The 23,381-nt window shown below is 42.0% G+C and overlaps 3 long non-coding RNA genes across 4 annotated transcripts; all 3 read left to right on the top strand.

Annotated features, from left to right (window-relative positions):
* The first annotated feature begins 2,898 nt into the window (after positions 1–2,898).
* LOC306916852 lies at positions 2,899–4,252 on the top strand. The gene is made up of 3 exons (XR_013789031.1): positions 2,899–3,076; positions 3,156–3,223; positions 3,426–4,252. It is a non-coding gene; the product is annotated as an uncharacterized lncRNA (long non-coding RNA).
* Positions 4,253–7,738: 3,486 nt separating this feature from the next.
* Positions 7,739–8,401, top strand: LOC306916855. The gene is made up of 3 exons (XR_013789035.1): positions 7,739–7,986; positions 8,066–8,133; positions 8,336–8,401. It is a non-coding gene; the product is annotated as an uncharacterized lncRNA (long non-coding RNA).
* A 4,002-nt stretch (positions 8,402–12,403) lies between these two features.
* Positions 12,404–18,388, top strand: LOC306916854. 2 transcript variants are annotated; one of them, XR_013789033.1, is made up of 4 exons: positions 12,404–12,646; positions 16,996–17,133; positions 18,015–18,081; positions 18,216–18,388. It is a non-coding gene; the product is annotated as an uncharacterized lncRNA (long non-coding RNA). The 2 variants fall into 2 exon arrangements; XR_013789034.1 differs by having other exon boundaries at positions 18,213–18,388.
* The last annotated feature ends 4,993 nt before the right edge of the window (positions 18,389–23,381 follow it).

Below are 23,381 nucleotides of genomic sequence, written 5' to 3'. Positions count from 1 at the left end.
AAAACAGGCAGCAGCAAATAAGTATAATGATATACTACATTTAAACTTACAATAGTATAAATGGGTGCTCACACAATGTAGTGTCCACCATTTATGTTCTTATAACGTTCACTAAAACAGATTGTCTTAAACATTAACACTAGATGATGGGCCTCAAACAGGATTATACAAAATAAAACAAAATAAAGTGAGCAAGACAGTGAAAAGGCCGAACTATAGCTCCGTACTGGTCCATAGCGTTAAGGACTAATCCTCTAACGCTATATGGACCAGAACTAGGAGAAATATACTGTAGGACTCCATCAACGATATTGTTATATGTCCATGTTGCATCCCACTCTGCTATTAGCATTTACACTTTACAGTAGCTCTTTTTGTATAGCTGAAGAAATGGATGTGGTTGTAGGTTCTAATGTTGAGTTGTGGGGTAAGGGTTACAACAGTAACGGCACTGAAACATTTAAATCCATGGAATCTATGAATGATCAGATAACAGGTGAGGATACGACAGGTGGGGAAAGTACTTCAGACTTGCATCATTCCAGCCCTGAGGCCTGTAGGCCAGCACCTGAAAGGCCGGGTCTATAGTAGGTTATGAAATTAATCCGTGAACTGATTCTGGCGGAGTGACATAACTCAGGCAGGAAGAGACATTGGCCCTCTGCTGTACAATAAACACAGTTAATGAAATTACAGTCTGAATGTTGTTTACAAAAACACTGAAGTGTTGCACAGCATGCAGCAGTTGCGGTTTGGTATTATCTTGTCAGATCAACATATGCACGACACACAAAAAAAAACACCTCTTCCAAAGGAAGGTCGTCAGCACTTTAGTACTCAGTTGCTGATCAATGCATAAATGTTTGCTTACAAAACTAACTATTTATATGACAACCAACAATCACAGATAGGTAAAGGTCAAATTGATATGCGCACAGCACGAATTAGTTAGTATTTGTGAGTATGTGCATCTCAGAAGAGTGCCAGAAACTTTGTCAAGGTGGAAGCAGTGCAAGCAGTGGAATCTGATTACCGGTATTACTTTTCGGTGGTTCTGATCGAGCTACCTAAATTATACTATTTTACTAATTAATAAAATACCGGCAAAATAGATCCACTGATGACGCAATAGCCACAACACGGTTGTCCACTTTCTCGGAAAAACAAAAATCGATACCATGCTTTTGTAGACTGTAGCTCTGCATTCAAGACCATTGTCCCTGCCATGCTTGACACCAAACCCGGGAAACTAAATCTCAACCCTTTTCTATGTAATCTGATTTTGGACGATAGGTAAGGATGGGTTCCATAACCTCCACCTCCCTAACCCTCAACAGAGGAGGCTTCCAAGGCTGCGTCCGCTGAACCCCCTCCTCTACTCTACTTTACACATTTGATTGTGATGCAGCATACAGCTCTAACATGGTGATCAAGTTTGCTCATGGCACTAATCTACTACACTTAATGCGAATAGACGGTGACATGATGAACTACAGGAGAACTATACACAACCTGGCTCAGTGGTGTGAGAATAACATCTCCCTGAACTGGTTGTCGAGGAGGAGAAGCTGGACCCCATCGTCATCAATGGGTCAATGGTGATGGTGAACAAGTGAAGAGAGTCAATAGGTTCAAGTTCTTAGGGGTTCACATCTCAGATTATCTCAAATGGAATGTATACTGATTATGTTGTGAAGAAGGCCCAATAATGCTTCCTCCACCTCTGGCAATTTGGTTGCAGGTTGCATTTAGCTCTCATTTACAAACAGTATAACTGAGGATGGTGGCGGTTCATTTTCAAATGAAGAAGAAAATGAAAGAGAGGCAAAGACATGGCAAAAACACACACAGGGCTAAGAGAAGGAGCCTAATAATAAACAAACTGGAAAAGAGATAACAATCTTCTCAGAACACTATACCACAGAAACATATCCTGTTTCTCACTAACTCAGCCTCAACATCCTGACCGCTCGAACATGCGCTGCTCCCGTGCTTGCGGTTATGGTTAGGTTAGGGTTTGAGGGTAGGTTGTTGTTTGTCGGACCAATGACTAGTCTGAACTAAGTACTGCACCCGAAGAACATTGAAAAGAGAGTAAGAGACCAGTATGTAACAAGCACTGTCTATGTAGCTAACAGGTCACTGACACCTGGCACTGACACTGCATGCCGGTTATGGTTTATTCGAATCATCATTAAGCTCACCTAACGGTAAACTGTGATCATACTAGACTTTCACATAAAATGAGGGGTTGGGGCAATTTCCAAAATGCATAAAGAGATAGGCCTACTCTATATTTATAAAGATAATCTCTAAAAATGGGAATTAGCAGATTATAGATTCATATCCCGCATATCGCTATCAATGTCAACAAGACCAAGGAGCTGATTGTGGACTCTCTGATAACAGGGGCTCTCGGTTTGTCTGATAAAATTGCTACTCGGAGTCGTCTTTGCACACCCAGCTGGCAGTCATATGGGAAACACACAGCAAGGGTTGGAGGTCGTTGGGTCAGAAGCACACACACACACACACACACACACACACACACACACACACACACACACACACACACACACACACACACACACACACACACACACACACACACACACACACTGCTGATGGAATGCAGCCATGCAGTTGGGGGGGGCTCTATTTTCGTCCATGCTAAAACCCCTTGTCCCAAAACGTCTTTGCCTTCTTTTACTATTTTGAAAAACATTTTTGAAAATTTAAAATAGCCAATCTACAAGCTCACAACGTGTAGATCGGCTAGTTGAACTATTAAAAAATGTTTTTGAAAATAGTAAAAAAAAGCAAAGAGGTTTAGGGAAAAGGGATTCAGTGTAACGGACCCCGGAGCGAAATGGAGGAAACGCTTTTAATTTGAAGGACTGTCAGGAAACAGGAAACAGGAAGCTCGCTCGCTCACCTGAGCCAGACTGACAGACAAAAGACAGCCCAACATCAGTCAGAGGAAATGTTTGTTCCTCACCATGCTTCTCTCAAACAAAGAGGATTGAGAGCTAAGCCTAACCTCGTCAACAGGATGAAATGGAACACAAAGGATCAAGTGAGTGCAGAGAAATTAAATAACAGATCAAATGGAAATGGAACTTTCAGATTTTAATTTGTTGATTCATTGGTTTTAGTGACTCTCCTGGAGAATGACATGGTCGAGGGACATCATGAGTTAGCACCTAGCTGGAGAGGGAACAAGGTGAATGTCAATTTGTATGGTTATTTGTTTGTGTGATATTGTTGTGGGATTTTATTGTTGTAGTTGGTGGTCTGCTCATGTGGTATTGTGGTTTGATGTATATACCTTTTTAATTGGTTTATTTGTAAATTGTATTTGTTTGTCTGTTTATATTGATTATGTGTGCCTTATATTGATTATACGTTTTGTGCTTTGTTTTTAGTTTTCACGTTGATTTAATAAAGAAACTTCACATCATCAGTCGGCCTTCAACCTCTTTATCCAGCCGGGTACGCTACAGTGAAAACTTGACCCAACATGGCCCCCCCCACCTCCCCTGCAAGACATCTACATTGCCCCAGTCTCAGATTCTGAGGCCTGTACACCAGAAATCGGCCTACTCCACTCTGTCAGCCTGCATCACACACAAACACAACAAATGCACAATTGAACATTACACACACCTCCAGAAACAAAATAAAGGCTCATACAGAGGAATGTGAACTGTGGACATTTACACATTTATTTTTTGAAAAATGGTTTAAAGGGTTTTCAAGTGCCATGTGTCCATGCATATGAATTACGGTTGATAAGGTTTATGCAAGGTCCCTTTCATGAAGGTTTCATACAGTTTTAATACTGTGGTTTTGGAGTTTTTATGCAATGTGGTGATTTCATTGAAGGGTTTGTTCAGTGTTTAAATACTGCACTGAGGTTTCATTGGTTCACCTTTTATGGTCATTTTCAGTCCTTTTCTGTGCTATATGTCCAAACTATAAAATGCCAGATTTAAGTGTTGAGGTACATGGGTCTGATCTAGACCAGGAACTGGACAAACAAATGGAAAATGTCGACAAGGAAATTGAGGACTTGAAGGATGCCCTCCAAAGGGAAAAGGAACCCGAGGAAAGACAAAAATTAAAGGAAGCCATTCATGATAAAAAACAAACACTAACAGATCTCAAAGAAAGATGGACGGATTTACAAGACAAACTTCAGGACGAAACCATAAGCCCTCGACGCAGCAACCGTAAACAAGTTCCAACAGGAAAAATGCTTGCGTATCAAATGGAAACTACAGAAAAAAGGGTCAAAACATTATTAAGTATGTACGAACAATGGAAGGACAGTGCGTACATTAAGGACGAATCTAAGAACTAAAGTTCCGGATAAGGAAATAGAACTCTTAATAACCAAATTGGAAAAAAGCAAGGACAACATCATAGGGCTCTACAACGACATTCGAGAACATGTCACACCGGATACGGATGTGAGGCGGCGGGTTGACGCATGTGAATCCATTACAAAAGACCTCTCGCAAATAGCATATGACACAATGCTGAATAATGAATTTGATGCGGAACGACAACTTAATCGCCTTCATGAACTGCGTGACCGTGATTCTTCCCATTCTATATTTGGTGCTCAGTCACAAGTCAGTTCCAGAAGAAGCCACCATTCTAGCCACCATTCTAGAACTACATCTGTGGCAGCCAGTCGACTAGAGGCAGCAGCGGACCTTGCTGGAAAGGAGGCTGAATATGAGGCCCGAGTGGAAGAGCAGAAAAAGAAAACCAACATAGAGATTCAGAAGGGAGAACTCGAGCAGCTACAAGCGGCAAGGGGAGTCAAGGTAGCTCGAGCTAAACTAAGTGTTTATGATCAGGCAGTACAAGAGGAGGTTGCCATTCGGGACAACAGCAATCCTAACATCAATATAGGAGAGTCTGCCACCTCAAAGGAAATCCAGCGCTCAGACATCACTACATCAAACGCACCCCTTGACATTATTTCCGTCACCCAGGCAATTCAAAGCAGTATGATCTTAAACAGACTTCCCATTCCTGAACCATTCATATTTACTGGAGAACCCATAAGCTTCATTGAATGGAAGGCTTCCTTTTGCTCGTTGGTAGATCATAGGCCCATTTCACCTGCAGAAAAGTTGTATTACTTAAAAAGATACGTGGGTGGTTCGGCTCGTAAGGTTCTGGAGGGCACCTTCTATAGGAGCGATGGTGAGGCCTATCGCGAAGCCTGGGACAGATTACAACAGCGCTATGGACAGCCGTTCACTATTCAAAGAGCCTTTAGAGAAAAACTCACAAGGTGGCCTAAGATTCAGAACAGAGATGCCATAGGACTGAGAGAATTTGCAGACTTTCTAAAATGTTGTCAGGATGCCATGCCCCATGTGAAGGGTTTAGAAATCCTGAATGACTGTGAAGAAAATCAAAGGCTCATGCTAAAGCTACCAGAATGGACAGCTTCCATGTGGAATCGGCAAGTAGCTCAGCGTCTGCATGACAATAAGGATTTCCCCAGTTTCAAAGACTTCTCTGATTTTGTGGCCATGGAGGCAGAAATTGCATGTAACCCCATAACCTCTTCTCACGCTCTCAGATCCTCAGATTCCAACATGGAAAAAGGACATCACAGAGAAACGAAGGGAAACAATGCTAGTGTTTTCCACACTCAAACAGACACGGATGATGGCTATCAATACCCAAAGAGTTCAAAACCTCCATGCATTCTCTGCCAAGACGGTAGGCATCAGCTTCATGGCTGCCTAAGGTTTACAGCGATGTCTTTAGAGGAGCGACAAAATTATGTGGTGGAAAAAAGACTTTGTTACGGATGCCTGAGACCCGGTCATAACTTTAAACGTTGTCGTTATCCCCAGGTGTGCGAGGTCTGTACAGAAAAACACCCTACCTGCCTCCATAATTTTAGTTATGCCATGGAGACACCCACATCTATTACAGCTCCAGCTCAAGACAATATGAACGATTCAACTGCAGTAACATCACTTAGTGTGTCCAGAGACGGGTCTCCTAACACCTCTATGGTTGTGCCAGTATGGGTGTCAACTAAGAACGAACCAAATACAGAGAAACTTGTTTATGCCCTACTAGACACTCAGAGTGATACAACATTCATTGAAAGGGGTTTGAGCCAGGCCTTGAGAGCAGAACTGTATCCAGTTAAGCTGAAACTGACCACCATGAGTGGAAGTAACACACTTGTCAACAGTGAAAGGACCTCAGACCTCCGAGTCAGGGGATACAATTCAGCTATTTTTGTGGACCTTCCAGTAGCCTACACGAAGGACTTGATACCTGCAAATCGGTCTCACATTCCCACCTGTGAAACGGCGAGGCAGTGGAATCATCTCTGGGAGATAGCAGATGAGATGCCATCGCTTAAAGACTGTGAAGTGGGCCTGTTAATAGGCTATAATTGTTCTGCAGCGCTGGCCCCTAAACGGGTCATTCTGGGAAAACGAAATGAACCATACGCTGTTAAAACTGATCTGGGGTGGAGTATCGTAGGATGCTCTTTGCCACGTCCCCACTTTTCAAACCCCACAAGTATATGTCATAGAGTCATCACCAAAGAGCTACCCCCAATCATCACCGCTGATGCCATTCGCATGTTGGAGTCTGACTTTAAGGACGGTGATGCAGATGACAATGACTCTGTTTTCAAGCCCAGGAAAATAAAGTTTGAAAATGAAAAGAAGGCCAAAAAACGGAAACAAGACTACTATGATGAGGCTGTCAAGCCCAAGAAGACAAAAAACAAAAAAGGTCAAGTTGCCGACGGAAAGAAGAAAGCTAAGAAGGAGCCGGAGGAGAAGTGGAAATGGTGGGAGGAGGAGAGGGCCAGAGACGGCTCCAAGTGGAGATTTCTGGAACACAAAGGACCAGTGTTGGCACCACCATGTGAACCTCTTCCCAGCCGTGTCAAAATTTACTATAATGGAAAGCGCATGTCAAAGAAAGAGAAACAGAAAGTAAAATTAGAGAATGAGCACATCCTGCAGGAGTATGACTTCTGTCTCATGGACCAACGCAAGGAGAGCATTGCTAATTTCCGCATTGAGCCGCCTGGACCATTTAGAGGCAGAGGAGACCATCCCAAGATGGGCATGCTGAAGCGTAGGATCAGACCCAAGGACATAATCATCAACTGCAGCAAAGACTCTAAGCACTCCAAGGCTCCCCCAGGCACAAAGTGGAAGGAGGTTCGTCATGACAACAAAGTAACCTGGCTTGTATCCTGGACCGAAAATATCCAAGGTCCCATCAAGTACATATTGAACCCCAGTTCAAGGATCAAGGGAGAGAAAGACGTGCAGAAATACGAGACGGCCCGTCGACTGAAGTGTGTGGACCGCCTGAGGTCCCAGTACCACGATGTCTGGAAGTCCAAAGAGATGCGAATCCGACAGAGGGCTGTGGCACAATACCTCAATTCTGAACAAGCACCTCCAGGAGTTGATGGAAGGTCTGACGACCAAAGTTCTCCATACTTACAATGCCTCAATCACTCTCCAGCAGCAGCTGAAGAGGCTGACCAGTGCGGACGAGCATTCTGTGCAGAAGCTGGGCCTGTTGTTGGAGACTGGTGAGCCTGCTTCCTAATTGTCGACATCTCTGACCCTGGGAGGCTTGTGCTCGGATGGATTGTTAATACACACTGTTGCCTCTGTTCTGACTAGAAAATCATATGTGACTCATACACTTCATGCCCACGTATGATTTTGGTGGGAGTGTAACGGACCCCGGAGCGAAATGGAGGAAACGCTTTTAATTTGAAGGACTGTCAGGAAACAGGAAACAGGAAGCTCGCTCGCTCACCTGAGCCAGACTGACAGACAAAAGACAGCCCAACATCAGTCAGAGGAAATGTTTGTTCCTCACCATGCTTCTCTCAAACAAAGAGGATTGAGAGCTAAGCCTAACCTCGTCAACAGGATGAAATGGAACACAAAGGATCAAGTGAGTGCAGAGAAATTAAATAACAGATCAAATGGAAATGGAACTTTCAGATTTTAATTTGTTGATTCATTGGTTTTAGTGACTCTCCTGGAGAATGACATGGTCGAGGGACATCATGAGTTAGCACCTAGCTGGAGAGGGAACAAGGTGAATGTCAATTTGTATGGTTATTTGTTTGTGTGATATTGTTGTGGGATTTTATTGTTGTAGTTGGTGGTCTGCTCATGTGGTATTGTGGTTTGATGTATATACCTTTTTAATTGGTTTATTTGTAAATTGTATTTGTTTGTCTGTTTATATTGATTATGTGTGCCTTATATTGATTATACGTTTTGTGCTTTGTTTTTAGTTTTCACGTTGATTTAATAAAGAAACTTCACATCATCAGTCGGCCTTCAACCTCTTTATCCAGCCGGGTACGCTACATGGACAAAAATAGAGCCCTTGGTGTTTTTGGACAGCATAACAAAAAGGGAGTGAATCTCTCACTCTGAAATGTAAGCTACTTTAACCTTTAAGATGCCTTGCAGGAGCAGTCTATTACTCTGTTGTTCACAATCAAAGAAAACATATGTTTCCTTTTCTCTTCGCAGATGAGTAAGGCTGTATTGTTCACTCATTTTGTATGTCTGTGTAAAAAAAACATATTTTTTACATAAATGTCCACCACAAGCCAAGCGATGACCCATATGATGCCAGATGACCCCTGCACAGTGCACACCAAGCATAATAAAACAAATACAAGGAAGGCACCTTTGGAAGGTGAAAGCAAGCAAGAACTCACAATATCAGCCATGTTGAAAAAAGCCTCTGGTGAAATGTTATGGTATTGTGTCACAAATTCAGTTTGGAGAGTGGATGAAGGGATAATAGTGCCATAATGCCTTTTGATTGAAGCTTGGTGGCGCTTGCGGACCATCTCTCATGCAATGCCGCATGAGAGATGGTTGAAATAAGGGTTTAGCCTAGGGTTTAGTCTTTCTTTTATCTGTTGTATTGTGTTTTTGTATGGACATAGTGTTGGGTGCTGGCACATATGCACACATGGCATCAACGCATGGTGTTGTGTGCTGGCACACTACACTATGTCTTTCTTTTATCTGTTTTGTATTGTGCTTTTGTATGGACATAGTGTTGGGTGCTGGCACATATGCACACATGGCATCAACGCATGGTGTTGTGTGCTGGCACACTACACCATGTCTTTCGTTTTATCATTCATTTCTTAAGAGCCTGCCCAGGGACTACAGATGAAATTTAGCTTTGGCTAACTCTGGCCCATTTACATTGATGTGAAAACTGACATGTTGATTAATGAGCTTTGTCCCTGTCAAATAAATAAATAAATAAATTGTTTGTATTTTATTGTTTAAATGAATGATCCCAAATTATCAGTTCATGTAATGCAATCTGTTTACGCAGCTACTTCTACTTAGATTGCCCTGAATGTTTCTGGGATAATGGTATTTTTTAATGGAGAAACTTTTTTATTATTGTATTGAAATGTATTATGCAATGTAACAATGCCGCGGCTCCAGACATTATGTCTCCTCCCCCAAATTATCTGCAGTAGGCTACGGTGAAAGCGAAAGTGCGAAAATAAAGAGACGACAGGCTACTAGACTATCACACCACGGATTAAACCCTCGATCGGTTTAAATGGAGTATACATGGCTGGAAAAGAGTTATCGGATCTTTGCCAAGTGTCTTGGTGTGTAACTGTGATTCTTCTTCTATTTGGAGCTACAATGAATTCGAATGGAGGTTAGTGTGAATGCACATTATGCACTTATATGCACAGTGCACACATGTGCTGAGTGCTCAGATATTAATTTGTTGAATCTTTTATAATACGAAATGTCCCGCCCACTTTCAAAACGATAAGTGGCCCAGGAAATAATTCCCCAGTCAACTCTGTTCGTGACAAATCATGACAAAAAACACAATGTTTTGTGCCGATCAAATAATTAGTAGCCTAAGAAGAAAAATAAAGCCAAAAGTGTTCTAGGCCTACCCTGCACTTTTTTTTCTTCTTTCTAATTATTTGATCATTTACATGAAGCAAACAGAAATAACATACATTTGGGTACATTTGGGTGACTTAATTACTTTGGGTCAGTCGTCAGTGACGCACACAATTAAAATATTTGACAGGTTGTGAACTGAATGAAAGCTAATAAATGCTAATAAATAATAATCACGCCTGCACTGGACCAGCATATGTGACATAATTGTCCATTTCAATTAGGACCTTTTGAACACATACAAATATGAACTAGAAAACGGTTCTCCTTGCACAGGCAGGGTGGCAGCGGTGGCCGAACCGTTTGCGGAGCGGTCTTGATATCGGATCCCCGGACCGGCACGTTAAAATTACCACCGCTGAAGTGCCCTTGGCCTTGAGCAAGGCATTGAACCACTACCATGACATGTTCTATGAGCAGGGCCTGGCTGTAAACAAGTATCTGATGCTTAGTCCAGTTACCCTGGGTAAATATAGTAACTTTGCTTTTTTGCTTTGCTTTGGCTCCCCAGGGCCTGCAGACTTAAAGTCAATTATAGCCAATCGGAATGGAATATGAAAAAAATAACTGCCACCATGAGGCCAATTTGAGAATGCAGGGGTAGGCCTATAGGTTTGTCCTTGCCCTACTACTGGGAGGAGTGTGCATGAAACGTTTCACGCTCGGTCTTGTCTTGTGGTGCCGGAGATTAGCTGTTCACACTTCACAGACAGACACCACACTTCACACATACACACATACAGACGGACACACAGACGGACAGAGGCGAAAAGAGCCTTTGGCTGTCTGGCCTAGATGATAAACATGTATTTTAGTGCCGTCACCAGAGAATGATGATGATGATGATGATGATGATGATGAGATGTTCCTTGAAATATTTAATAAAATAAAATAAAATATTCAAAAACATGCTTTGCGAGGTCACAGTGACCTTGACCTTTGGCCACCAAAATATAATCTGTTCATCATTGAGTTCAAGTGGACATTTGTGCCTAATTTGAAGACATTTTATCAAACTGTTCCTGAGATGTCATGTTCACGATGGGGCAGACGTACTGTATGTACAGGAATGTACATACATTTGTACAACTAACTATTAATGCTATTACATAAAGTAATTCCCTCTAACTTGTTCTAATTCTCTGGGGGCCAGTTCTTTTGGTCTTTTGTGTATGTTGTCCGCATTTAACACAAATAAGGATTTATTTGATTTGACTCAACCCACCACTCACCTCAACACTTTACGTTATAATCTCAAACCTCAACATCCATGTTATAATCTTTGTATGCTGTATCCTTTGTTTGCAGACAGCTGCACGTGTCTCTGCTCACAACCTCCAAGAAAGGAAAACACTGAAAGTCCAGGAGCATCATATTGTTGTGAACACAACCGATACAGATACAAGTGCATTGGCGGTTACACAAGGAAGGCAGGCACCTCCAACCTCATCAACTGTCAAAATATAAACGATCGATATGACTGGACCAGCTCCAATCTCATTTGTATACGTAAGACCCACATTTCTGTGTGCGGTTAATAACGTAATAACCTTTGACCACCAGAATGAGCGATGTGACACACTACATACTGTGTATAGTGTGTACTCTACAATAAATGCCCTGAAGCAACATTTCTGTAGAGATGTGAAGGAGAAAGTGAATCCTTGTATAATATGTATTCATTTAGGAAACTGATAGTTTTGCCGATAGAACAGTTGTCTAGGAGGAACATACGATAGTAATGTAATGTAACTAATGTTACAGTAGCCTATAGCCTATTAGCTACAAGTCAGTATGTAGTAGTTAGCTAGCTAGTGGATACTGTACCAAATGATACTGTAGTTAAGAAATGAACTTTAACATTCTCATTATTATTTAATTTCAGCTGACCCCAAACTACCGGCACTTGTAACATCACAGAGTACGTATGAGTGTGTGTGTGTGTGTCTTTGACCTTCACGAAACACATTCCTCAGTAGGTCAACTCACGTTTTATTTTCAAACTATGTGAGAAGGTCATGTGACCGTGACAGTACAAAAGGACCCAATGGATACAAGCCAATAGGCTTTCTTGAATTCATCCCTTTAGCAGACCTTGTACACACACACACACACACATACACACACACACACACACACACACACACACACACACACACACACACACACACACACACACACACACACACACACACACACACACACACACACACACACACACACACACACACACACACACACACAATTTCATCAGGTGAGAGCACCTATTAGGTTCAATTTGTTGAATGTGTTAATCTAGCTGGCAACACAGTCAGCTACATACAGCTGCTCCATAATCAACCCCCACAAGTCCTGTAAACAGGAAGACATAAACCCTGTAGCAAATTATTTCGTTTGACAGGCTAGGGAGTGTAAAAAGTAGTTTAGAACACAGTACGTATATAGAAGACATGGTAATACATGTCAGTCTCTTTATAATGTGTTATATGTTATAACCTGGCCTCCTCTTCTTCTCTTGCCCCTGGCAGCCCCTCCCACCTACCAGACAACTCAGAATCCACGTTTACAGTCTGCAGAAAAAGACCGAATAATATCCACTTCTACAACCCTTTCCACACTGCAAGCTTCGACACAGGGTATGTCCCATGAATACAGAAGCACCCTACCATCTTGCTAAACTAATATTGTACAGGGCAGCACTTATTTCAGGAGGGCCATACTGACTTCGATAAAGTGAGTGAAGGGCCACACATTGGACACAGTTGAATTGAAACTTGAAACACATAGTGCTGAATTATGTTAAAACTGCATGAATTTGGTTATTCGGTAGAGACTACTTTACAATAAGGTCCTGTATGTATCACTCTGGTGTCCTCTGAGGTTTTGAAAAGATTACTTAGCCTAGATAAACCAATCCACATCAATGCCTATATATTTATAAAGAATAGCGGAGGGCGGACTTGTAAGAAATCAGCAAGATTTGGCTTTTGGTGACTAGTTTCTGAAGTTTGGTGTGGTGTTAGGTATGGTAAGGATTTCAAAAAGCTGTGCAAACGCGTTGGGAGCGCCCCCTAGTGGTCTGTTTGCACAGACTCAAATATTGGATACATACAGTATAGGTATGGTTGAAAACCAAAATAATTGAATTGGGTGTGCTAAATCTTATCTTAATATGTGATATGCACCACTGACTCCAGTCCATAGGTCACTGATAAAATGCATTATGTTATGGTAATATGGACTCAAGGTAGACTGTTTCACCGTTATAGGATAAGGTGGGAGACCCGCACACTGCCACTTGCTGGTTCAAGAGCTTTTCATTTAATGTCCACAATATGCAACGTTTCTGTCCTTCGACCTTCCTCGTTACATTATAAACATAAAACATTTGAGTACATACAGATGGAGGACAGCACGTATAGTAGCCTACTTAAACGGTAAATGTAAATATTAATTACTATTATGGAGTCAAGTTAAATTATTTGTCTAAAAACCTTTAACACGTGACAGCCTTTTAGAATGTAGAATTTGTTTTCTGCAAGGTCTCTTCTAGATGTTTGACGGTTTGTAACAAACAGGTTTTATGACATTCAGACAGAAGCACATTCATTTATGGCACAGAACTGTGACCGTGCTTTGCCCTTTTTTCGTCCGCATAATACTGTTTAATTTCAAAGAGTTTGGGGATATAATTCAGCTCAGCTTAATTAAACATCTCAACTTAGTTTGGTGATTTTTGGAAAACATTCATTGATTCATGGTCAAATTTGCACCAAGACCATGCATTTATTGGGAAATGATGGATTGATTGATTGATTGATTGAAGTATTCATTAACAGATTGGAGAATTACAGTACATTTCAAGCACAACTCAGTACAAAACTGTTAACTGTGGACGACACCATAAAGCATCACACTTGTTTACCAATAGGGTTCATCATAAAGCCCTCATGGATCATCACACATGGTTCAACAGTGTTATGAAACATACAATTTTAATTGACACTATAGTCGGACTTGCATTGCCCATTCATTGCAATTGTAGTGCCAGCTAGTAGTCAATTAGAATAACACTTTGAGGGTATATGTCTAGACATATGCTGTTTTGTGATTTACCCAATGGTTGTTGACTTTGGTTGACGTCCTGAGCCTCGCCCTTTTGAACTTCATTGCTCAATATCTTTTTTTTTATAAAGTATATTTATTGGTTTTTAACAAACTTAAAGACAAACAAACAGACATTACACAACAAGAACATAATAACAAACAACAAAAGAAAACAAAAACAAAAACAAAAACAGCTCAGGCACAACATCATTATAAACTAGAAAAAGTGCCCTTCCGGGCACAGGTCTCCACCAGGAGGATAGGAGTGTGTGTGATGTTTGGCAAAATGTTTAGGAGGATGTTTTTTTTAATTTGTTTTTGCAACAATTTTCTTCATTTTGTTGAGGAAATGCAGAGCCAGATCACTCATAGCATCTCTAAGGATAGAATTCTGGATGAGCAGGACATGTGCAGCATTTTGTACAAAACGGGCCACTCCTGAAAACTTTGGAAGGCAATCTTAGCCAATCAGTGTACAATCTGAGAAATCCAACAGACTCATCTTGATCACATGACTACAGAGATCATGTGTACCGTTTGCCATTTCTTCATACGCCTTTGATGGCAATTGGATGATTTGAGGCATTTTGTTCCAAAAATGTGTTTTGCAAAAATCAACCTGTTGGTGGCGCTATAACAGGCCAATGTGAAAAGGGTGGGATATATTCCTCAGCCTAGTAAGAAAATGTGTGAAAGATTTCACGTAAATTGCATGCTGCGTTCATGATTTGAGGCTTTTGTTGAAAACGGGGCAATCTTGCAAACTGTGAAAGGCAATTATAACCAATTAGGATGGAATATGAAATATGGGACAGATCCAACTTGAGCACATGACCATAGAGATACTGTGTAACGATTTGTGAGATTTTTGAACAGAATCTGGAGGAGTAATATCAAAAAATGTGTTTTACAAAAGTCGGCCTCCTGGTGGCGCTATAAAAGGCAGATGCGGAAAATGCAGGTCAAAGGTTTGTCCTCGGCCTCTGGGGAGTGTGCATGCAACGTTTCACGCAGATCGGTGCAGTTTTAGGTAACAAATGTGAAAAGCTGCCTCATGGTGGCGCTATAACAGGCCGTTCTGGAAAATGTGGGGCAGAGGTTCATCGTTGGCATCCAGGGAGTGTGTGTGCAAAGTTTGGCATCGACCGGGTTAACGGTGCCGGAGATTAGCTGTTCACAGACGGACGGAAGGACGGAAGGAAGGACGGAAGGACGGACACACGGACGGAGTGCAAAACATACTCTCTCCCCATGCCTTCGGCCTGGTGGAGACAATAAAAAGATTGAACATACAAAGACATGGCAAGGACAATGAACCATAATGACTCTTGAGTTTTGATAGACTCCCATTCAGGAAATACATCCATACAGTATATAAATACATGTTAAAAAGGCAGACAATACAGTTATCATAGGCACAAAACATTACAATAAGAGCAGAACCATGCATACTCCACTCAAAGGCGGCAACCGTCCCCCCCTCCAGGCGGCAGGGCCACCGCCCCAAGAAGCGGCCCCGATGCAATGCATCGAGACCCCTGCCCGGGCGACCACCACCCCCATACCCAAAGGGCAGACCAGCCCCCACCCCAAAGCAGAGCACACACTAGGGAAGAATGCTGGCATATAAGATATCTAAGGTTGGCACGGAAAACCTCCAAGTATTGTGGCAGACAATGTTGGTCCAATATGATCTAAATAAGGGTCCCAAATTTTGTAGAAAGTGTCCAATTTAGAATGCAACATGCATGTAATGTATTCACAAGGAATACAGTCCATTATAATGTTATGCCATGATTTCTTTGATGGAGCAACATCCTTGATCCAAAACAAAAGAATATTTTTCCTAGCAGCAAACGTTAATAAGTTGAACAACCTCTTATGTTTGACATCAATAACATGATCATCTGGGAGACCAAGTAAAAGACACAACGGGTTTAAATCGATTGGGACACCAAAAATAACAGAGAGTTCTGATACAATGTCATACCAATAGTTCTGAAGCTTCACACAGGACCAAAGACAGTGAACATAATTACCAATCTCTGTCTTGCATTTAAAGCAAAATGGGGACGCACTGACATCCATTTTATTCTTGAGAGCAGGAGTTATATGTATACGATGTAATATCCTGAACTGGATGGATTTAGTTCGGTTACAAACTGAAATCTGTTTTGCATAGGCCCACATATCTGCCCAGTCCTCATCATGAATAGAGACGTTCAGGTCTTTTTCCCAGGACTGCTTAGTAACCTGAGAGGATATAGATGAGTAGGAATTCAATACGTCACAGAAAATTGAAATTTGTTTCTTGGAAAATTGCAAAGAGAGGGCTCGTTCTACCTGTGAAGCGGAACTATTGGTTACAAGTGAAGTGTCCTCAGTAATAAAATGTCTAATTTGTAAATACCTAAAGAATTCAGATTTTAGCAACCCATGACGCTGCTGCAATTGTGTGAAAGACATCAAGGTCTGGCCATCAAACAGGTCTCCAAGTTTGGTAATGCCCTTCTCATGCCAGGTCTTAAAGCCTACACCTGAGTGTCCCGGCCTAAAGTCGGGGTTGCCTACCACTGGAGTAAGGGGAGATGTCAATTTAGCACGGCCTTCAATAGTACGCACAGACCTCCAGGCTTTGACTGAACATAGCGTGATGGGGTTAGAACAACATTTCCTAATAGACTTAAGGTATTGCTCAATATCTTAAAAATAAGATACCAACAAGCTGTCCTCTACCATTTACCATCGCAGGAATTTGCTAAATGGCAAAGGACAGGGCAAGGCACAAGGAGAAAAAACAGCACAAATACAATATGGTTTTGGGCTTTTGGCTTGAACGGGTGGAAACATTGTCTTTCTTTTGATGTTGTAAAAGTAGAGCCCACAAGAGAGATCAAAAGTGCAGATCCAACGAGTAGAACTACCAGCAGTGTCGACACTTCAACATCAGCAGCAGAGAAAGAGTCCTCTGTTGATAGCATCTCAGATCCACAAAGCACAGCTCCTGTAATCACAGGTGAGGGTTACCTAGGCTGTCTATTGCTAGCCTGGCGCAGCCACACTAAACCCGCCCCTATTGCATATGCATGAAATGAAATGAAATGAAATGAAATTAAATCTATATTTACCCAGGGTATCTGGGCTAAGCTCAAGAACTTGTTTCCAGCCAGGCCCTGCTCATAGAACACATTTCATCGTAGTGGTTGATGCCTTGTTCAAGGGCATTTCAGCGGTGGTAATTTTAACGTGTCGGACGGCTGGTTCGAACTGGGAACCTTCCGGTATCTAGGCCGCGCCGCTATCCGTTCGGCCACCGCTGCCACTATATATGGCACTAATATGCCCCAGCGTAGTGGTATATTAGTATCGCAACGCGAGGCTAGTCTATTGCACCAAGATCTACTTCACTCTTCTGCTGAACATGCATTGTTGTTACTCTTGATGTATAGTTATATTGTGTCACTTCATTTGCTCAGGCTAACGTTACCCAATAATGATTGTCCATTGAATTGCAGCTATGTCACTAAAATGTAAATAGTAAAATGTAAATAGTAAATAACTTTACTCTGATAGGCTGATATACATTTGCCAGTGTAGATGATTAGGCCAACGCCATGCCCTGCCGTACCCCCCAACAGGGGTTTGATTTCAAAACTTGTCACCTTTTCCACCACTCACCACCAGTGTGCATGTTTGCATACAGAGCCTCCCACTGAAGTCTTGTTGTCCAACTGCAGCATTCAGAGGGACAGCAAACATGTTTAAAAAAACAACAACTGAGAGCTTTTGTGTGTGTGTGTGTGTGTGTGTGTGTGTGTGTGTGTGTGTGTGTGTGTGTGTGTGTGTGTGTGTGTGTGTGTGTGTGTGTGTGTGTGTGTGTGCGTGCGTGCACGCCAGGTGTGAGTGTTGTAGGAATACTGGTATTTGCCTTGGGGACTGGCCTGGGGATTTTCTTGTGTAAAAGGTAAGCTTGCACAGTCGAAAGATGTTTAACCAAAATGTATCAATCACTACTCGTATAAACATTGGTGCATACTGTATTATGGTTAAACATTTTGAAATATTATTGCCTGCATTTCCCCATTCCTTCCGAAGGAGGTCACATAATAATGACCCACAGACAGCAGATGAACAGCTGCCCATGAATCCCATTCCGAAGATTGCACCATCTGACCCCAGCGACTAGCATACTGTACACTCATTACCGTGGGAAGTACCGAGTGGAATAGTAAGAGTGGCGACACGCTTTGATCTCGCCGCAAAGCGGGTGCCTATGGGCTATAGTGCCTATGTTCCATCTAGATCACTGAGGTCAGCCAATCAAATGCTCCTTGTCATCCCCAAGGCAAGGTGTGAGAGAAGAGGGCACCGAGCCTTTTCAGTCATTGCTCCTAAACTGTGGAACCAGCTTCCTAGCCGTGTCAGGCTGGCTCCAACACTACCTGTTTTTAAAACACATCTCATTTCTATTCCCTGGCTTTTAAACCGTGAATAATGTGCACTCCTGAGTGTTTGATTTTATTGTCTCCACCAGGCCGAAGGCATGGGGAGAGAGTATGTTTTGCACTCCGTCCGTCCGTGTGTCCGTGTGTCCGTCCGTGTGTCCGTCCGTCCGTGTGTCCGTCTGTGAACAGCTAATCTCTGGCACCGTTAACCCGGTCAATGCCAAATTTTGCACACACACTCCCTGGATGCCAACGATGAACCTCTGCCCCAGAATTTCCAGAACGGCCTGTTATAGCGCCACCAGGAGGCCGCTTTGTGCAAAACAAGTTTTTGGACAGTACACCTACAGATTTTGTCCAAACATCACACTCTCTAGAGCCATTCAACGAAACAGGTCTTTCAGATTTCTCAGACTCCATCCTGATTGGCTAAGATTGGCTTCCAAAGTTCGCAGGAGTGCTCAGTTTCAAACAAAATGCTGCAAATCATGAACACATCGTGTGATTTCCGTGAAATTGTGCACGCACATTCCCACTAGGCCGAGGAACAAATGCCACGTGAACATTTTCAACTCAGCCTCATGGTGGCGCTATAACTGGCCGAAAAGTGTTTTTACCTCTAACTGCATGCGGATCTGTGGATAACTTTGTATGCCAACTCCCTAGAGGCCAAGGAAAAACCTTTGCCTGGAATTTTTCACATCTGCTCTTTATAGCGCCACCAGGAGGCCGACATATGTAAAACACATTTTCTAATATTACTCCTTCAGATTTTATCCAAATTTCACGCAAATCAGTACACATGCTCTCCATAGTCATGTGATCAAGACGGGTTTGTTTGATTTCTCATAATCCACCCTCATTGGCTACTCAACGCAGCGTCCGATTGCGGTGAAACTGTGCATGCATATTCCCACTAGGCTGAGGAAGAAATGCCACTTGACAGTTTTCAAATCAGCCTCATGGTGGCGCTACAACAGGCCAAGCCGCGTCTCACACACACACACACACACACACACACACACACGTTTATATATTACTCCTAAACATTTTGCCAAACATCACACACACTGGTGGAGACCTGTGCCCAGAAGGGCACTTTTTCTAGTTGTATATGCTTTTATTACTGTATTGTATTATGTTTTATTACTGCTTTGCCTAATTGTACAGCACTTTGGTCAACTTTGTTGTTTTAAATGTGCTCTATAAATAAAATTGGAAAAAAATTGGATAGTTCCAAACATTGGAACTATCCCATTGAGATAGAATGAGCACTTCCGCATTCCATTGTTACAATGGGAGTCAGTGTCGTCACTCTCATACTATTCCACTCGGGGGATGTACTGTTCATAGTAGACATGATGAAGGATTATCAATTGCAGCTGCTACACAGCAATGGTTGGTGCCGAGCAGTTTGAGGAGGAAATGGAGCAAGTCAAAATGGAAAATAGCAAGAGGAAGGAAAATAACAAATACATGAGGGTCAATCTGCAGAACTGTCTGGATCAAAATGTGCATTATACCTTCGTCTCTTATCCCACTGTATGTCTTAAGTTAGTTCACCAGAGAGAGAGAAGGTATGACATAGGCTGGATCTAATGGCAAAGTTTTGTTGATGGTACCAACATGCTAGTTTGGCAAGGCTTTGGCATCGAACCCAGAACTGAAGGGCATTGCTCTACTGACAGAGCGAGTCAGGTGCACACCATTAAGAAATATAACCAAGCAAAAGTGTATTGTTTAAGCCAAGGTGAAGGGTCTCTTGCACTCAAGCCTGATACCACAGTATCATGTACTCTACAGCCTCAGTTGATATGATCAATTGCTGTACTAAATATCAGCAAACCAATTTTACACTCATTTAAATGTTGCATCATCAGCAATTCACCACCTGCAATTTAGTTGAGTTCAAATCACATGCAAGTGTGTGAGAAGAGAGAGATGCAAAAACGAATTAAATCTGCAAAATAAATGCTTACCACTAGCTTTCTTCAAACACTTTAGTATTATTTAGTATATGTAAGGTTTTGCCCACTCAAATTGTACCTCGTCAGATAATCCCCACATAGCCTACAACACCTTCCGAACCGACTTCATTTTAGTAGCTTTTCATAAATTATATAAATGTGTACTTAGGCTGTCTGCTGTCGTAAAAGTTTATAGTTAGAGAAATTCAAAGTCCAGCCGTCTGCTGTCCAGCCTCTCCCAACCCTCACTGGGGAAATTTCTGGGAGGAAAACGGAAAAGGGGCGAGTTATCCTGTTACCCATCAGATTAGCTATGATGGCTGTTTTTAGCCCAAGGAGTGTTTTTCGTGCAAAACAAATGCTTGCAATGGATTCAGAATCATGAAAACCCTCTAGCTTGACCTGTCACATGCTACTTAAAACAGAATGAAACTTGAGAGGTGATAGTAGACACCATTATGAACACATTGGTGAAGAAAGCTAGTGATAAGCAGACAAGTCTACAGGAATTGGAAATAAGTCATGTTACTTTCTTGCAAGATCGTGATTTATTATGCATATTGTATATATTATGTCTTGTATTTTAACAAGACATTTTTTTAAATAAACTTTTTACAATGTCTTTAGTCACTGTTCCTATTGAAACACTAGCCAGTTGAACAGTATTTGTGACCCAAAAACTCTCTCATAGTTCCTTAGACACATGTCACATGAGCCAGCATTTATACTGTATACATGCCAGAGCATGATAGGACATTAAGTGCATCAAGCAGTGCACCTTATGTTTCTCCACTCGTCTATTATTCCAGTTTCCCTTCAAAAGGTGGTGTAATTGATATTCTTGTAAAGAATATCTCAGCCGAGCTAACTTCATTTTCAGGTAGGGATATCAATTTAATCCAAGCAGGAGAGAGAAGACATACAGGAAAAGGAAGTGATGAAACAAACAGAGGATGTTGGCTATATTCAAAAAGCGTTAAGTGTTTGAAAAATGTTGGATAATTTTGCATTTTTAAGTTTGAGAACTAATGATTTAAAAGGCATTTGTAGAATCGGACCTAGGTCTTAATTAACCTCGTGTCACCAGGCTTTCCACAGGTCTAAACGGGTTAAAGAGCTGGAGAGATAAGGAGAGCCCAACAAATACACTATAGCTAGCAATGGTTACTGAAGCAGGAACCTTTCAGCCCCTCGAACCTTAAGATCATATGGCTAGGCCATATACATCATGGCTAGGCCATATACATCATGGCAACTGGGAACAAATAATGTGTATCAGTGTGTGGTGCATCAGTCATCAACATACAGTAGCAGCACAACTCACTGCCCTGTGTTCTACATGTAAACCAGGGGTAGGCAGCTCTAGAGCCCCCTCCCCGTTTCGCTGGTAAAACATATGGAAATGACTGGTACCAGTCAGATACCTTGTTGAAATGACTGGTACCAGTCAGATACCTTGTTGAAATGACTGGTATCAGTCAGATACCTTGTTGAAATGACTGGTACCAGTCAGATACCTTGTTGAAATGACTGGTACCAGTCAGATACCTTGTTGAAATGACTGGTACCAGTCAGATACCTTGTTGAAATGGCTGGTACCAGTCAGATACCTTGTTGAAATGGCTGGTACCAGTCAGATACCTTGTTGAAATGACTGGTACCAGTCAGATACCTTGTTGAAATGACTGGTACCAGTCAGATACCTTGTTGAAATGACTGGTACCAGTCAGATACCTTGTGGCCACAATTTACAAGATGTGTGCATATCTTGTGGTGAGCAAACCTCACAGTTCTAGAGGCCACATAAGGATTCTGTGGCCACAACTAGAAACGTGTCATCTCTTTTGACTAGGGCATAACGGAACCTCTTCCATATAAATCAGGATACACAGTAGGAGAGAATGTCTGTCAGTAACACTCGCCAAAAATAACTGATTTTCAGCACGGTCACAAAGTATACATTAGGCTTAAGAAAATGGTTAGCTCGCTAACCTACTACGATTCCTCCCCGACCCCACTCACTCATGTAAGTGGGGTGACGTCACCCCAGTAACTTGGCTCTGCTTGCATGCATGCACAGACACAGCGGCGCTAAATGACGACTGATGAGATCCGTTTGGGGAACCGTTAATAAAATAAAAATCACACCCGTGTGAACTGAGTGGTGTAATATAGCCTGTCTGACGTAATGAAATCATGTCTGACGTAATGAAATCACACCCGGGTGAACAGGGTGAACATAGCAACCATGCTCATTTTTTCTGCACAGACTAACAAAGCCAGTTGTAGGAGTGGTTTACACCACTCAAAAACAATGGAACCAGCTCCGGATCCGCAATGTCGGAACCGGGTCTGAAATGGACCCGGTTCCGAATCCCAACCCTATGTGGGATATGGGGTGCATTTTGTCTACTTGCATCTTCTCCAAACTGCACATTTACCCATTTAATCAGTGCTAAGTTCCAACAAAAGCATGGTCAGTCGATTCCCACAGCAGGTTGCACTTCTGGCTGTCAAGTGTAGTAGCCCATAATGGAAACAAGGTACCAGGACTGTTGTGTGTCACCCTTTTACATCTTTGACTAATAAAGTATTCAATCAAAAGCAATTTGACTACTTGTCGGTTTGAGCTCTTAACTACATGAACCCTAGTATACTGTACTGCGAACATTCAGCAAAGATATTTGATCTACAAGCTCAAGTGCCTTGAGGGACCCTGGTCCACTAGGAATATAGGGTTTAAGTGGTTAGATGCACACGTGTCAGTGGCTTAAAATGTATGTTAAGATATTTGCCTGGATTGTTTTTCTTTGACAAAAATTAAATAAAACAAAGACTGCTTTCACTCAGAT

The sequence above is a fragment of the Electrona antarctica genome (genome assembly GCF_951216825.1).
Source record: "Electrona antarctica genome assembly, chromosome: 23".
NCBI lineage: Eukaryota > Metazoa > Chordata > Actinopteri > Myctophiformes > Myctophidae > Electrona > Electrona antarctica.
Note: the sequence above shows the minus strand (reverse complement) of the source record. Positions and strands in the feature narration are given on the sequence as shown.